General features: G+C 36.8%; 1 protein-coding gene across 4 annotated transcripts in view; it reads right to left on the bottom strand.

The window, feature by feature from the left end:
* The window catches only part of LOC131694152 (deoxynucleoside kinase), a 143,814-nt gene that overhangs the window by 69,516 nt on the left and 56,603 nt on the right, over positions 1 to 17,695 (bottom strand). The window lies entirely within an intron of this gene.

Below are 17,695 nucleotides of genomic sequence, written 5' to 3'. Positions count from 1 at the left end.
CTGAGACTAGAAACGTACACGCAAGGTTGTCAGATCGATTGGGGTTTACGTCTGCATATGGGCGAAGTAAGTCCTATGTTTCAAGCAATTTTTTAAGCTCACGCAGGGCGCAGAACAGACAGATTTTATTTGTTATTTTAAAATACTGTATATTCTAAGTCATTTAATTTTCAGTCTGCAATAAGTATGCCATCAAGTGCCTTAATTCTTATTCTTTTTTAGCCCATGTACGCACCGGTTCGGCAGGAAGCATTAGTTTATTTCAGCAATCCGTCCATAGCGTTGCCAGCTCAACATAACGCATCCGAGGAGGAGCTTCGATGTATTCTGGAGTTTCACCAGCAGGGTTACCGGTGACATGTTTGGAAGTGGCGGGCGGTACAGTCATGACTGGCAGCCAGGGCCACACTGTTAAAGTGTTCCGACTCGATAGCCACCTATTGCAGTTGATCCTAAACGGCCATTGCGGTGATGTCACTTGTATTTTCATAGACCAGTGGCAGGCCGAGATGGGCGCATCTGGTCGCCAGGATGGTGTGCTATGTGTGTGGGGCTTAAACTAGAACATGGTTACGAGAGTGTTCAGCAGGCCGTTGGTAAGGGAGTGGATAATTTTTATAGTGTCGATTGTTGATAACAGGGCCATTTAATGGCGCCGCAATTAAATATAGAAAATTACTAAATACATTTTGATAATAAACAAGACTTCTATTTACATTGCTTTCAATCAGATAATTTATGTTAGAACTTGCATTTCCTCTTCTATTTTCCCCCGTGGATGCTTTCGGTCACGGTATAATCCTTAATTTTTCCTTTTCGTCTGCTACCATTCCTTGACCTTTCGTGCAGCTTCTTGTGTCCCATCAAATGACTACGTTCAACGAATCTTTTTCCACACTATTCACAGCCATGGAGTCGTTCGCCAACATGCCTGCGACTATGCTGGTTCAAATGTGCTCTTCGAAGAAACTCCTGCCCGCAGAGGTCACATTTGTACGGGCGTTCGTTTGTATGGATTTGCATGTGCCGAGTCATGTGAGAATATTTTTTAAACCCGCCACCACAGACTTCACATCTGTATTCTCGATCTTTGCTGTGGATAAGTTTGTGCTGCGTAAGTTCTTTAGATTCAAGAAACTTTCTACCACAGATGTCGCAACTAAATATTTGATCCGCAAGATTCATATCGATGTGAACACGCTGGTGACGTTTCAAACTGCTGCTTTCTACGTAGCCTTTGCCACAGGTATCACACTTATACGGACGCTCGCCAGTATGCATGCGCATGTGGCGAGTGAGTTCAGCACTAGTTATGAATTCTTTGCCACAAATATCGCACTAGTGCGATCTCTCACCTGCATGGATAAGTCTGTGTCGCGTGAGACTACTGTTTTCGGTAAACTTCCTACTGCATTTTTTTCCCCTTTTTTTTTATTTCGACTATGTTAGTCACATTTTCTTTTTTACGTTTTAACGACATTCAATTAGCTAGAGATTACTGGGTAGGGAAAGTTATGAAACTTAGAGCCATAGTACTCAAGTGAGAGCAAGGATGTGAAGTAAACAGATCGGAAAACTAGAAGTGGCAGGGTCATTAGAACAGGCTTAATATCGTGCGGGCTTAATTTTTGCCTTCTGATAATGAGGGTCGAGCTTAGGCAGAATAACTACGAATCACTCGAGTTCACTATCATGTGTCCTTGATAAAGGTAGACGTATCTATCTTTACCGTGACAACCGGCTTCCTACTGCAGATATCGCAAATGCAAGCCTGATCTTTATGGGTAAGCCGGTGCTGATCCAATTGCTCAGAAGCGAAAAATTCTCTGCCACATATCCGACAACGGTGCCGTCGTTCGCCTGTATGTATCCGTTTGTGCCGGCTTAGATTTATACCCTTGGTGTATGCTTTACCGCAAATATCACAGGAGTACGGTCGCGTGCCGGCATGTACGCGCTTGTGAACTGCCAGCTGTCTCTTCTTGGGGAATGATTGGTCACACATTCCGCACTCATAGGTTGTTGTTTGCAGTACGGTGGCATGTGTGAAATTGTCACCTGGACTTGTTGACTGTGTTGTCTGTCTAAAAAGCATTCTTATATATTAAAATCTCCGAAAAACGGGTTATGATCTCAAAAAATCTAACTCATTTTCGAAGCATATTAATTTAATGAAGCGGAATAAGCATATCATAACAACTTACCGTTCACCTATCTCCACCTTACCGTCCTATCACATGTATTTTCATAGACCTGTAGCAGGCCGAGATGGACGCGTCTAGTTGCCATTGCCAGGATGGTGTGCTATGTGTGTATGGGACACATTTAGGTTCACTAGTCGTATGGGACGACAATACTGGAGATGTAACTCGGGAAGTCAGGCTTGACTGTTCCAATTCACAACTAAGTCCGAAGATTATGCTACCTGCCAGTGGTTCGGTAATTTGTGCCTACGGAAATCAAATGTGAATCGTTCGTTTCCCACTTGTGGCGGCGGAAAAGTGGTTCGGTCCGGGGAATCGTAATGGGCCAGCTAAAGAAAACAAATGTACAGCAGCAGCCTCTGAACGAAGCCATTGCTAGCACGAGTCTTTGATTTGGAAGGATAGTTGCTGAGGACCATTCTCACAATAGTATAAAAGTTCTAAGTTCTAATCTCAAAAACAGACAACAATAAAATGTATTTCTTTCAGTGTTGATAATATCCATTACATGATCAAATGCGCTGATGGGTTAGGCTTTGGATTCGGCTATATTCCATCGTCATTGAAGCTAGATCATAGAATCATGTTAATTTGACAGACTGCAAGTGTTATTAGTAGCACAAACAGCTAGCAGGCCAGCGAGTATTGTTCTTTCTTCTTGGAACCAACCTGGTGATATTGATGTCAATGCTAAATTCGCTGTTACAGCTGTATGATCGCTATACTGTCCCATTTGTTATGGGATTCGCTATTAATATGGGACCGTTATGCTTAGAGCACCAGATTCTAAAAGCGACCAATTTTGGCCAATCACTGGAGACAAAATCTCTCGTAACAATTAATAATAAATTAAATTATTGCTGAGTAATTTTTGTTGTACATGAATAAAACATATCTATTTTCTCGTTACCTATGGCTAAATAACCATTAGAAAGGTTATGAGTTTATGTTGTCGCATTTTATAATCATTTATACTACTTTCAAGCGATCGATTTTCAAGATACGACTCGCACTTTAACCACCCCTTCACCGCGCCATCAAAATATAAATAAGTCATACTCCTAATGAACTAATATTTATTAAAACATTTACTAAATAAAAACATAGACCTGATAGACCATAGTTTGCAAAAAAAAAAAACACCGAAGCACAGTGAGTTGGTGTTAAAACTCTATCTTTGATCCTAGTGCTGCAGGATTTTGCCAACATTTATACTATTTTTATTAAAAAAAAAGTATCACGTGTACACTATGTATATGGACTTCTAAATTTTGTAATTGTTACGAATCACACTCGGCCTGGCCTTGGGTACAAAATAATAACTGCTTGATCTCTCACGAGCATGGTCCTGCCGGAGTGTTTGCCTTGCCCGATACCGGGGCAGCCTGTCCTAGCGAGGCTGCCTCTTGTGAATCGGAACCGCTGAACATTCCGATGAGGGTATGTCCAACGGTATTACCGACGGAGCCGATCGCTACACTACCAGCAGTAGCTGCGATTTGAGCAATTAATCCAAATGCCTGGTGGGGAGCTACCATTGGTGCAGCGACAGCCGAGTGTAACGCAGGCTGGACCATCGGCTAGCTCGATTCCGGCGAGGTGGAGCGGCTGCAATTGGTGCGGACCTATGAAGCGATGTATATAATTTCAAGGACATTTGCAACGCACTTACCAGAGATCATCAAAATGTTTCGTGGCTAACTTTCTAATTCAGTAAAAAAAAACAAAAGTTAAATTGATCGCAACAAATAAAATCGCTTTCTTCAACGAATCGTGGACAAGAAAAATCCAAATGCCAAATTTAACGGAACATTGCCTAATGACGTCAAATAAAAATGAAAGACTAGCGAGCTTGTTAATACAAGATATTCGCTTTTAAAAGCGAACCAAATCAAGTTTCTCATACTGTAGTCGAGTACAAAAAACTTCAAGTCTATGTAAACAAGCTCTGCGAACTGTCAAAAAAGTGAGGTTAAACATTTTCATCCAATGTTCATACAGCGAGATGTTCATTTTAGTTTGTTTACATTGCTAATGAATTTTGTACCGCGATTCACCACTTCATTTACCGCGTTGCCAAGAACTTAAGTGAAAATATTCAAAGCAGTGCTGCCCAAACGCACATTCTAAGTCCCACCATTCTTACTGAGGTGAAAAAAATATTCAACATTCTTGCATATTTAAAATTTTAAAAAATCATTAAAAAATCATGATAGCTCCTAAAAATCTCATTTTTACGGAAATGTTCTTATAAATGTGTAATCTTTCGATTAAAAATAAGCAAAACAAGTGTTAGGTCGGATGAGAAAGGTCTATTGCTCAGGGCAGTGTGTTGCCAAATATTCCCTGGATTTTATCACGAAGAACCTTGCGATGACGCTTGGTACGGGAACGCAAACATGATACCGCTCATTGTACCGTCCGGACGAGCATGTTGCTCGTGTGGTAAGCGAGCACCCACTGATACAAAACAAGCTCGCGTGACCTGTATATATAACATTCCCGTATGTAATGAAACGCTTACATGCTCCTTTTAACGGCTTTGCGTGAGATATGCTTGCAAATCGGGCATTTTCCTCGCTGTTTTCGAAGGATTTTCTAAAAATCCTTGTTTTGGTTTATTTATAGTAGTCGCACTAATTCCGAAATTTAATACGAAATACGTACACGAATTTCCGATCAGATAGTCTAAAAATATTGAGATTTCAATCAGTAGAACGGAAGATATTCGCATTTCAAACCTGGGAAAATTTCTCAACTGCAATTTTTGAAACGGGACCCCATATTGAAACGCTAAAAGTATTCTACTTCAAAACTCTTTTTCAAGGATCACATTGAAGGAATCCAAACAAAATGCAACAAATATATAAAATGTTTATACCCTCTTATAAATAGGAATTCTAGGGTCTGCATAAAGAACAATCTATTAATTTATAAACAAATATTTAGACCGGCAATGCTATATGCAGTGCCAATCTGGGCAAGTTGTTGTGCTACTAGGAAGAAAACGCTTCAAAGGATAAAATTCTGAAAATGATTTTGAAGCGTCCTCCCTGGTTTAGCACAAATGAGCTGCACAGACTCGCAAACAAAGAAACATTAGAAATTATGACGAACAGTATTATAAGCAACTTCCGACAAAAATCGTTGCCATCTTCAATTGCAACGATTAGTTCCCTTTATAGTTTATAAGTTAGTTTATAAGATTTGTTTAGCTCCTTATTCACAAGATAAGTAGGTTTTAAACATTCTACTGAAAAATAAAAATACTTAACCGCGAAAGCATATTATATCTTAATAATAACTGACTGAATCATGTAAATAATAGGGATGAAAAGTCACCACTTGTGGCTGAACACCCAATATACTAAATTAGAAATGTAATGCAAACAAAACAATATAATCAAATAGAAAATAATATAAAAAAAAGTAGAATTTCACGATAAATGATGCCCTGTCAGAAAAAAATTAATACATTCTTTCCCGGTTTTCCCGCAGGGTTATTTTTATTTGACATAAACACCATCCAATGCATATAGTTTTTTTTCTTTTTGGGTGTTGTCTTGATAGGCCAGATGTAAACAACCACAGTTTAGAGTAATTTCGGGAGAGATGCCGCGTCGGGTGAGACGCACTTTCTATATCTCGTATGTAGGGTCACTTTTATACGGTAATATGGTATGGTGAGATTGTCTTTCGAAGAATTACAACACTGTAAATGTAAAATAATCATTATTATTAACTCACGACAATTTTCTTAACGTTTGTGTGCGTCCAGTTGCATCACGGAGTGCCGAAAGTTTTTCAGTACCACATTAAAGTTTTGTTTTTTTTTAAATTATTCGATTTTTTTTGGTAAATCATGTATCGGTTGAATAGCTAAGACCTTTTAGAAGGCATTCTGATCATGAGCACGGTCATCCATAATTTCAGAGGAAAATATTGTCGTGCGGAATCTCTCCCATATAATTGGGAGAGATGCCGCATCAAAATGGCGGGTGAGATGCCGCACTCGATGGCGGAGGATACGTAGCTAAAATGTATTTTTTCACCTCGGAATGTCATTAAATGATCATTTGCGTCAAGAATAAGTTATTAGTAAGGTATATCCTCAAACTAACGGACCTAACACATAGAAAAACTCTAGTAAGAGAACTGCGGAGAGAAAAACAGCATTTTTGGCAACGTATGCCCCGGCATTGTATGGCAACACGTCCAATGTTATAAGGAGTTCTCTTTCTAGAGTTTTCTACTAACACAGTGACATATAGGAATATGATTCTATTTATCTATATATTTAAACGGGCGATGTGTATCTAAGTATTAGTTACTTCGGTTTATTCTTTAAAGTTTCAGGTACTAATTTTAGTGAACGCATTGATTTGTAGTGATGTCAATCTTGGGATAAAAATAAAAATTTCAACGAATCGATGCTTTTTCAAAATGAATCTTTCAAGAACAAACCTAAGTTGTATAAATTCATTGTTGGGAGAAACAACCAAAAACAGCTTTTTAAGGAACCCCTACCAACACATAGATGTATATCGCTCGTACAAGCATATACATAAATAGTACCCTTAATAAAGTTACTCAAACTTAACCGTTACACAAGGTTGCAAAAGAAAAATATTTTTGAAAGGTTGAATAAAAAAAAAATGTTTCTATAAATGGTATTACCCCCTTAAGAAAAATGAAGGTGCTGGCCGATTTATAGGTGTAATCAAACTACATGAAACTCAGCTGAAGATCCCTAATCACAAAAACATCAAGATAGCTAAAATACTTTTGTTAACCATTTTTCAGTTTGTGGCTACATGCGGCGTCTCATTCGCACATGCGGCATCTCTTCCGCAATGACCTTTTTTTTTAAAAAAAAATGTTCATGGAGATTTGATATTTTTTTCATGAAAAAAACCATTTCACAGTATTTTAGAAACTTGTCGCAATAGATAAAAATAATTTCATCAAATATTGAATGGTTTATTTTGATGCAGGATCGATTTTAAGAAATGTGCGGCATCTCTCCCCAAATTATCCTACTTAGGATTTATTTAATAAAAAAAAATCGTTTTTACGTATTACAAGGAATTTTTTTTGTTTGAAATAATGTTATATTATGTATATTGGATCTAAAATTTATCAAATGGAACGGAAAACTATATATAAAAGAGATTATAACTACTAGAGATAGCAAAGCGCTACTGTCTCCATGTATTCACGGACTGAAACATGGGATCTCGCTCTAGCATGTTTTATCCCATTACATTGACATTTTATTTTTATTTGACATAAACACCATCCAATGCATATAGTTTTTTTTCTTTTTGGGTGTTGTCTTGATAGGCCAGATGTAAACAACCGCAGTTTAGAGTAATTTCGGGAGAGATGCCGCGTCGGGTGAGACGCACTTTCTATATCTCGTATGTAGGGTCACTTTTATACGGTAATATGGTATGGTGAGATTGTCTTTCGAAGAATTACAACACTGTAAATGTAAAATAATCATTATTATTAACTCACGACAATTTTCTTAACGTTTGTGTGCGTCCAGTTGCATCACGGAGTGCCGAAAGTTTTTCAGTACCACATTAAAGTTTTGTTTTTTTTAAATTATTCGATTTTTTTTGGTAAATCATGTATCGGTTGAATAGCTAAGACCTTTTAGAAGGCATTCTGATCATGAGCACGGTCATCCATAATTTCAGAGGAAAATATTGTCGTGCGGAATCTCTCCCATATAATTGGGAGAGATGCCGCATCAAAATGGCGGGTGAGATGCCGCACTCGATGGCGGAGGATACGTAGCTAAAATGTATTTTTTCACCTCGGAATGTCATTAAATGATCATTTGCGTCAGGAATAAGTTATTACTAAGGTATATCCTCAAACTAACGGACCTAACACATAGAAAAACTCTAGTAAGAGAACTGCGGAGAGAAAAACAGCATTTTTGGCAACGTATGCCCCGGCATTGTATGGCAACACGTCCAATGTTATAAGGAGTTCTCTTTCTAGAGTTTTCTACTAACACAGTGACATATAGGAATATGATTCTATTTATCTATATATTTAAACGGGCGATGTGTATCTAAGTATTAGTTACTTCGGTTTATTCTTTAAAGTTTCAGGTACTAATTTTAGTGAACGCATTGATTTGTAGTGATGTCAATCTTGGGATAAAAATAAAAATTTCAACGAATCGATGCTTTTTCAAAATGAATCTTTCAAGAACAAACCTAAGTTGTATAAATTCATTGTTGGGAGAAACAACCAAAAACAGCTTTTTAAGGAACCCCTACCAACACATAGATGTATATCGCTCGTACAAGCATATACATAAATAGTACCCTTAATAAAGTTACTCAAACTTAACCGTTACACAAGGTTGCAAAAGAAAAATATTTTTGAAAGGTTGAATAAAAAAAAAATGTTTCTATAAATGGTATTACCCCCTTAAGAAAAATGAAGGTGCTGGCCGATTTGTAGGTGTATTGCGCACTTCTCACCAACCTGGACTCCGCACTTTTAAAGTGCGAGTGATCTCAAAACTGCGAGCTGTCAAAAAACATGTATTTCAAGTGATAGAGATGGTACTTTCATAGACAGACCAGTCGAACTAACCGGTCTATGAGAAGAATTTAATGGAAGAATGGTAAGTGCGCAGTGCGGTTAGAATCCAGTTTTTAGTGCCACAAGCAATAATCAAACTACATGAAACTCAGCTGAAGATCCCTAATCACAAAAACATCAAGATAGCTAAAATACTTTTGTTAACCATTTTTCAGTTTGTGGCTACGTGCGGCGTCTCATTCGCACATGCGGCATCTCTTCCGCAATGACCTTTTTTTTTTTTTTAAAAAAAATGTTCATGGAGATTTGATGTTTTTTTCATGAAAAAAAACCATTTCACAGTATTTTAGAAACTTGTCGCAATAGATAAAAATGATTTCATCAAATATTGAATGGTTTATTTTGATGCAGGATCGATTTTAAGAAATGTGCGGCATCTCTCCCCAAATTATCCTACTTAGGATTTATTTAATAAAAAAAAATCGTTTTTACGTATTACAAGGAATTTTTTTTGTTTGAAATAATGTTATATTATGTATATTGGATCTAAAATTTATCAAATGGAACGGAAAACTATATATAAAAGAGATTATAACTACTAGAGATAGCAAAGCGCTACTGTCTCCATGTATTCACGGACTGAAACATGGGATCTCGCTCTAGCATGTTTTATCCCATTACATTGACATGTGTACCCGGGGCAACAGGTGTCAAACTAATGGGCCTAGCATATGTGAGAGTGAGATGATAAATTTTCAGTGTTAGCAGCGACATGCGACCTCTAGTAGTTATAATCTCTTTTCTATATATAGCTGAATGACCCAGCCCTCTGGCAACCCTATACCATCATATGGTGTTTGACAGCGATCTACATATATGACAATGTTGTATATACAGGTATGGCGAAGAGGGCTCTTTGGTATTCGTAAGATGAAGCTTACATGAGTGGTGTGAGTGATTACAGAATAAATCGACTTGCTTTCGTCATACCGTTCGTTCCGCTTCCATTGAATCGTGTGAACGCTATGACGTCGACCCGATGTGCTTTTGGATTGTTTACATATTTTTGATTGCCAATACTAGCAAACCGTGTGATCTGCTACACCTATATATACCTCATTGCATATATGGGGCGTTATAGCTATAAAGCCCCAAACAAAGAATTATGTTCGGCACTATACACGATATTCAAGCATTCCACACAACGTTTTGCATCTTGTGGGATGATTTAACACCGTATTATTCAGAAAAACAACATTTAGTAACTAATTACAGCTTTTAATAATTCGATTCAAAGTTAGGGTTACCAACCGTCCTTATTTTAAAGGACATGTCCTTATTTTAGGGGTTTTTGGAAAGCGTCCTTATTTTACTTCAAATGTCCTTATTTTAGTCTCAAACCTTGGCATATACAGAGTGGTTCAACATGATGGTTTTTAACAGGGCATGTCATGTTGTTGTAGTTTAGTATTGTTTGCCACCACAGTATGCTAACCATTATCAAATTATTCAACTATATTTCGAAAATCAGCGATCTTGAGAGAAATGTGTTTCGTGCACTCCGATCATAATATGGTCGACATAATCGGCCAACTGACTCCACTATTCGCCATACAAACAAAGAGTACAAGTTGCAGTTCTCGTTATTGGATGACTAGCGAACAAATCGACCACATCCAGCATGCATTGAAGAAAACAAAGCGGCGGTAACATTCCCATTGGAAACCAACATTACTCGACTAATTTGCCAGATACCACTTGAAATACTCGAATACTGGATTACCTCAAGCGCCAACATGGTCAACATTTAAAAGAAATTGTTTTCAAACAATCAATGGCAAAAAAATGTTCTTTCGATAGACAAACATTTCGCGATTTACTCCATTTTTCAAATTTTTGCGAGATCACAAAAACGTCATGATGTAAAAGTAACCCTGTATTAAATTAATTAGATCAACTTTATTCCAAGAGAATCAATATCAATTGTCAATTTCAAATACTTCCAGCGATTATTTTTGTTAATGCATACTCTCAGCGACTCATTCCAACCAAAAGTTCTTTTACTCAGAAGTATCCAAAATTTGTTGGATAACTCGATATGAGGTTTGGCCAAAGTGGTTATCTTCGTTCAATATTGGCACTACACCACTCAAATTTGTCTCGGTCAAGATTCAACGTCCCAGTTCAACTGTTGGAAAATAAACCAGAATCCCGACTTTTCAGAATTCTGGCTCAAGTGACAACTGATTTAGGCTCCAATTCCGAATAGATTTGGAAGGGATTCCTTAATTTTTTCTCAGTTCATTTGGTAACCCTATTCAAAGTTAATGTTTTGATTTTCATGGCAGTGATGCTGGCTGTACAGAGACGTCGTCCTTGACAGGGGGCTGGAATGACCCAATTGACTTTGACATCTATCTAACAATCTTTTACACTACTGTTTTCTTTGTAGAGGTTTTCACATTTGTCAGTCGGTCCAACTAGTGAATTAAATTCGTTAATGCTAGTTTACAGTTTGGGAAATGAATCACGGGATTTGATCAGGGATAATTTCCCGCCGAGAACTGTCAAACCAAAAACTGCTATTTTGTCAAAAGTACAAACAGTATCAAACTTGCAGCGAATTGCAAACCTTATAAAAATACTATTTTCCCCGTCGGAGACAATTTGTGTTGAGTTGTTCCCGGCCGGATTTCTATGTAGAGAGCTTTAAAATCCCGTGATGTTTCCCGCGGTTGGATTTACAGTTCAGGAAAACTGTCATTTTTGTGTAAATTCACTTCCCGTCACGAGCTCCATTTAAAATACACAGGGACCCAAATCCCGTGACACGTTTTGTTCCGAACTGTAAACTAGCCTTTAATTATTCTGAAATTACAGCCATTGGCAACTATTTGGCTCATACATACTAAATGTTATCGGGGTATTATTGGGGTTACAAAAAATCGTTCCATAAATGAAGTTCCAACTCGAAATCGAAACCAGCCTCCTGGCAACCCTATACCATCATATGGACAGCGACCTACATATATGGGGCGTTATAGCTATAAAGCCCCAAAGAATTATGTTCGGCACTATACACGATATTCAAGCATTCCACAAGCCATTTTGCATGAATTAATGTGGGATGATTTAATACCATATTATTCAGAAAATCAACATTTAGTAACTAATTACAGCTTTTAATCATTCGATTCAAAATTGTTTTGATTTTCATGGCAGTGATGCTGGCTGTACAGAGACGTCGTTCTTGACAGGATGAGGCTGATCGAAACCCAATCCAGGGATGCCAGATTTGCAGACAAGTCTGCAAATTCGCAGACTTTTAATTTAAGCTGCAGATTTTTTCGATGACGAAGAAATTTGCAGATTTTCTAGTTTGGTTGCAGATATTTGTAGATTTTTTAGTTTTGTTGCAGATATTTGCAGATTTTTGAATATAAGGCTTTTGGTTACACTAGCTTTCCTGACATTTTCCCAGTTCTTCCCAGACTTTTAAAATTATTATTGCAGACATTTGAAAAAAGTACCTGGCATCTCTGACCCAATCAGTGCTAATGTCAAACTCCTTCATATTTTGAACTACGTAGGAGATTCAGTGAAGACTATCAGAGAGAAGGATCGGCTGTGTATTGTACAAAGCTGACAGTTTCCTATTAGCCGAATATATTCATTCCTCGCGTGATTTGGAGAATTTCATGAATTTACACCATTTCATGAAGGTTTAGCTTAACTTAGGAGGAACGGGAAATGATGTTGCGGCGGCTGCGGTGCTCAACAAATTCATTTCGGAACAGCACACATATAGCTCTGCGAATAATATTAGAAACCACTATGTTTTAACCCTTTTCGCAAGATGTTTACTCATCATCTTATAAAATGATGGTATTCCTTCATTTTGATAAACAATTATCAACAAATTGATAGGTTATTTGGTGTTTAAAAGTTATTTTTTCCCAATGTTTACAGAAAATATATGCACTATGACAGAACAGAATCAAATCAGCAACACTTTGCTTCCAGCGCTTTCAACGTAGACGAGGGATTCTGCGTAGAGCATTCTAGTTAGAGTGTGGCCAAGAGGCCATGACATATCCAAACGAACATGAAATATGACGTATTCACAATAGAAATACGTCAGATTTCTGCACGTTTGGATACGTCAAACGCGTCTTGGCCGCACTCTAACTAGAGTGCTCTAATTCTGCGTCGTTAATACCGAACACTGCATATGAAGAAGACTGGCAACTCTATCCAGAATCTGGAGACAGAAAAATAAAGTCTGTTTGAAAATACTCAATCAAAGAAGTACAAAGTATTTGAAATTATTAAAGAAAATTTTGTTTTTGCTATTTAAATCGACAAAATGACAAATGACTGTATGGCGTATGTTTACTTTTCCCCCAATCACCATTGATATATCGCCCTTCGTTTTTTTACAACTACCGTTTTATACCATCGATTTCTTCCGGGTCTTTACGCTAGCGATCATTGTTATTATTTACAGTTGGTATCAGCTTGATAATAATAAAAATACAAAAAAAAACAATTGGGTCATTAAATGAGAAAAAAAAATCTTGTTTTATTACATACATCGATAAAGCTGATTTTCGTGATTGCTAATGTTTTTTTTTCCAACTCAGGAAACGTAAAAACAAAATTTAAATTTAAAATAAAGAAATATGTTGACAGTCTGGATTTGACACTATCAGAATCATTTGACATATCGAATTTCACGACAAATGATGCCCTGTCAGAAAAAATGAAAAAATATTTTTTCCCGGTTTTCCCGCAGGGTTATTTTAATTTGACATAAACTCCATTCAATGTATATAGCTTTTTTTCATTTGGGTGTTGTCTTGATAGGCTAGATGTAAACAATCGCAGTTTTCCTATGTATGATTGCCAAGTTTACATAAGATTTATTTAAAAAAAAAACAAAAAAAATCGTATTTACGTATTATAACGATTTTTTTTTGAATAATGTTATATTATGTATATTGGACCTAAAATTAATCGAATGGAACTGAAAACTATATATAGCTTAATGACCCAATTTCGTCTCTAAACTGGAAGCAAAAATGTATCGCCCTGATTGTTTGCATGGAGCGTGTAGGACGAAACTTTAAATAAACCAACAAAAATACAGTTTTGTACGTTGTATTTTTTGCTGTTGGACCATTGTCCAACTAAAAAGCATCTGAACGTCAAAATCTAATGTCAAATTTACTTTGACAATCTATCTAACAATCTTTTACAGTACTAATGTCTTCTTTGGAGAGTTTTTGACATTTGTCAGTCGGTCCAACTAGCGCATTAAATTCGTTAGTTGGACATAAGCTGTGGCCTAACCAACGAATCACGACTGTATAGGGTAACCAATCAATTTTGGACCCCTAGAAGAAGTGAAATTACGCTAACGTCTGTACTGACGCGTTCTCGTTGCTTTCAGAATATCAATTGCCTGTTGTAGCCCTGATCGTTCCCGTTCACACTCGCACATTCATCACCGCGTCTCATCACTATATGCAACCAGAGTATGTATCCATTCGTACATGTATAACCCCAGTGTACAAGATACCTAAACCTATTATAGGTGTCACTCCAGTACATCCCTCCTCAAATTTGGAAATAATGTCTAGATCATCTTTATGTTTTAAAATCATTTATTGACAGATTACTAATTTGCGAATTGTCCTTTCAATGTGTAAAAGCATTATTGATACAAGAGGAAGTCTTTGTGCGTTTCCGGATCATTCCTTTTCCTTTGAGAGCGATCCATGTCCTCTGGTGGCACTTGGTTGAACCTTCTTTGTTCATGTTCAAGGTCAAACTCGTTGTCGTCAAACGACAGTGTGTTGTCACTTATTGACTCTTTTGGTGGAAACTGCGTACCAGTTTGGCTTGAGGTATTGGATGAGAATTGTTTAACATAAGCTCGATTTCTCGTATACTCCTTCCCGGTTTCCTTAGATCTGAACCCAAGTTCACTTCCGTTCACGCTAATAACTTCAAATTCTTCTGTTCGGAAGTTACGTTGAGTTCAACCCTGTTTCAAGTTCCGGATCAATACAGTATCGCCAGCGAAGAGGTTATTATCCTTAGCATTTCTGTATTCGTTTGCATATTGCTTCTTGCGTTCTTTACCGAAAGCGTCACGTTCTTTTTTTTTATTTCGATTATAGAGGTTTTAACCTTAAGGTCATTCGCCTCTTCGGGTTAGAAAAATCTCTTATGAAAAATTTCTAACCCTATGTGCGGGGTCGGGACTCGAACCCAGGTGCGCTGCGTACAAGGAGGACGTCACGTTCTTCTGATCCTTCAAAAAATATTCTATTCGGTTCCTGGATCGTAGGTAGCTTGCGATTGAACATCATCTTAGCTGGAGACAGGCCCGTACACACAGAAAAAGAATGTTGGTGAAAATAAAAGTTTTTCACTCTTAGCAAAAAACAACCAACGCATACTCTTAGGTGAAAAATAAAACTTTTATTTTGATTACTATTCTTCATTAGCTTAAAAGGAAAACTTTTATTTTGATTATTATTCTTGATTAATTTAAAAGTTTTACTTTCAACCTAATAGTTGGCGTTGGTTGTTTTTTTGCTAAGAGCGGAACACTCTTACTTTTACCAATATTTTTTTCTGTGTGTAGTTCCCTGAGGTATCGAATGATAGAATAACAAATGCTCGTAAATATCTCTCTTCTAGTCGGTGTTTTGTGCCACGCTGATTTTAATCTTTTTCTTCAAGTTTCGATTTTGTCTTTCGACAGCGCTATTGCGTTCTGGCCAATAAGGAATAGTTAAATTCATATGTATGTTGTAGGAATCGCAAAACCTTTTGATTTTTTTTTTAATTAAAGGGATCGATCTGGTAACATCGATTTTATTTCAACGTGCTCATCATTATTGAGGACTAGAAAGATTGTGGTGTAACGAAATGGCCGCTTGATGAACGAAAGTTCTCGTAAATTTTACTTATTTAGTGTACACTGCCCGAATGTTATCGTTGATAACGACATTATTTTTCGTGAATGAAACGAAATGTTTTGTTTATTTTAATAAGTGTTTGTGTAAATTACGAACGATTTCGTTTGTCTCACGAATTCATTTCGTTCGTCTCAGAAAAGTTTTCGTATTTATTAGCATATTTTTTTCATTCGATCTTTTGGGATCGATATTTGACAACACCGATTTTTTTATTTAAAAACCGATCTGGCAAAATCGATTTTATTGTGGTATGAAGAAATGGCCGCTTGATGAACGAAAGTTTTCGTAATATTTACTTATTTAGTGTACATTGCACGATTGTTGTCTTGGTAACGACATCATTTTGGTAAATGAAACGAAATGATTCGTTTATTTTAATAAATGTTTGCGTATAGTACGGACGATTTTGATGGTTGCACGAATTCATTTCGTTTATCTTAGAAAAGTTTTCGCATATTACCATATTTTTTCAATCGTTCTTTTAGGATCACAACAATGATCCATGACAACGATTTTTTTTTATTTTTTTAACCTCTATTGAGGACTAGAAAGATTGTGGTATGAAGTAATGGCCACTTGATGTACGAAAATTTTCGTAAATTTTACATATTTAGTGTACATTGCACGAATGTTATTGTTGAAAACGGCAATATTTTTTCGGAATGAAACGAAATGTTTGGTTTATTTTAATAAACGGTTGTGTATATTACGAACGATTTTGTTGGTCGCACGAATCCATTTCGTTCATCTTAGAAAAGTTTTCGTATTTAATAGCATATTATTTTTACATTGCTCCAGCAGAGAAAAACTTAAACTTCTTCATACAAAACCAACGAGCGATGGCTTTATTGGATCCGTACTGCTCCAGATTATGGATCAACTGGAAGCGAAAGAGGTTCAGGAAATCTTCCTGAAACCGGAGGACACGGATACGGTTACTAAATAGTCAGACCGAGGTCGTCGTGGTGATCAACAATTATTGACCCATATTCTACCTCTCTTTTGACGTTGACGGTTTGACGAATGATGCTTGTAAATATTACGAAGACTTTCGTATATAGCAGTGAACAATTCGTTTGCCCGATGAAGCCGTTTCGTAATAAGCCAACGAAAGTCGTTTCGTGGTTTTTACGAAAAACTCGTAATAAAAAATAAAAGTGTTTCAATTGAACTACGAATGATTCATTATATGTACGAAAAAATTCGCATATTTTATGAAAATTGTCTGTACGAATCTAATTCGCAGCGATTTACGAATATATTCTATCAGTGTAGTAGCTGGGATAGATTTTCGATGAATTTGCCAAAAAACTGCGTAGCACCCAAAAATGAACGAAGTTCACTGTTTGTGGAGCACGCATAGCAAGCATAGCATAGCAAAAACGACCGCACTAATCATGGGTGGCTGATACAATGAGTTTTTTTAGTTCGTTGTACACCTGGCCTTTCCAACAAACATTAGGAGCTATAAGACTAGTTGCTGATTAAAAGCAGATTAAAGGCTATTTAAGCTGAATAATACCAGAGAAGAGAAGGGCCACTCAAAATCAAAACTTCTCACAATTCTTTTTAAAATCACTAGCGGCACGTGGTGTCGAAGCCCTGCAAAATACACTGTTAATCAACACATTAGTTCAAAATTATACGACGTTACTGGTATAAAATATCTAGCAAATTCATCCCCGATAATCCGACAAATAAAAATTGTCATGCAATAATTAACCCATCTTTCAAACATTGACTGCGTTTTTGGGTTGTAAACGGATATTTTACTGTAAAAATTAACCTATCTTTTTCCATCGAAAAACGAAAGTTTTAATGTTGAAGTATGTAAGCATACATTTACGTTTAAATATCGAAACTTTTGACTGCACAGTTAATTCTTAGCGCACTGCCCAAGAAACATTTTCAATGGATATCTTCTCAATG

The sequence above is a fragment of the Topomyia yanbarensis genome, chromosome 1 (assembly GCF_030247195.1).
Source record: "Topomyia yanbarensis strain Yona2022 chromosome 1, ASM3024719v1, whole genome shotgun sequence".
NCBI lineage: Eukaryota > Metazoa > Arthropoda > Insecta > Diptera > Culicidae > Topomyia > Topomyia yanbarensis.
Note: the sequence above shows the minus strand (reverse complement) of the source record. Positions and strands in the feature narration are given on the sequence as shown.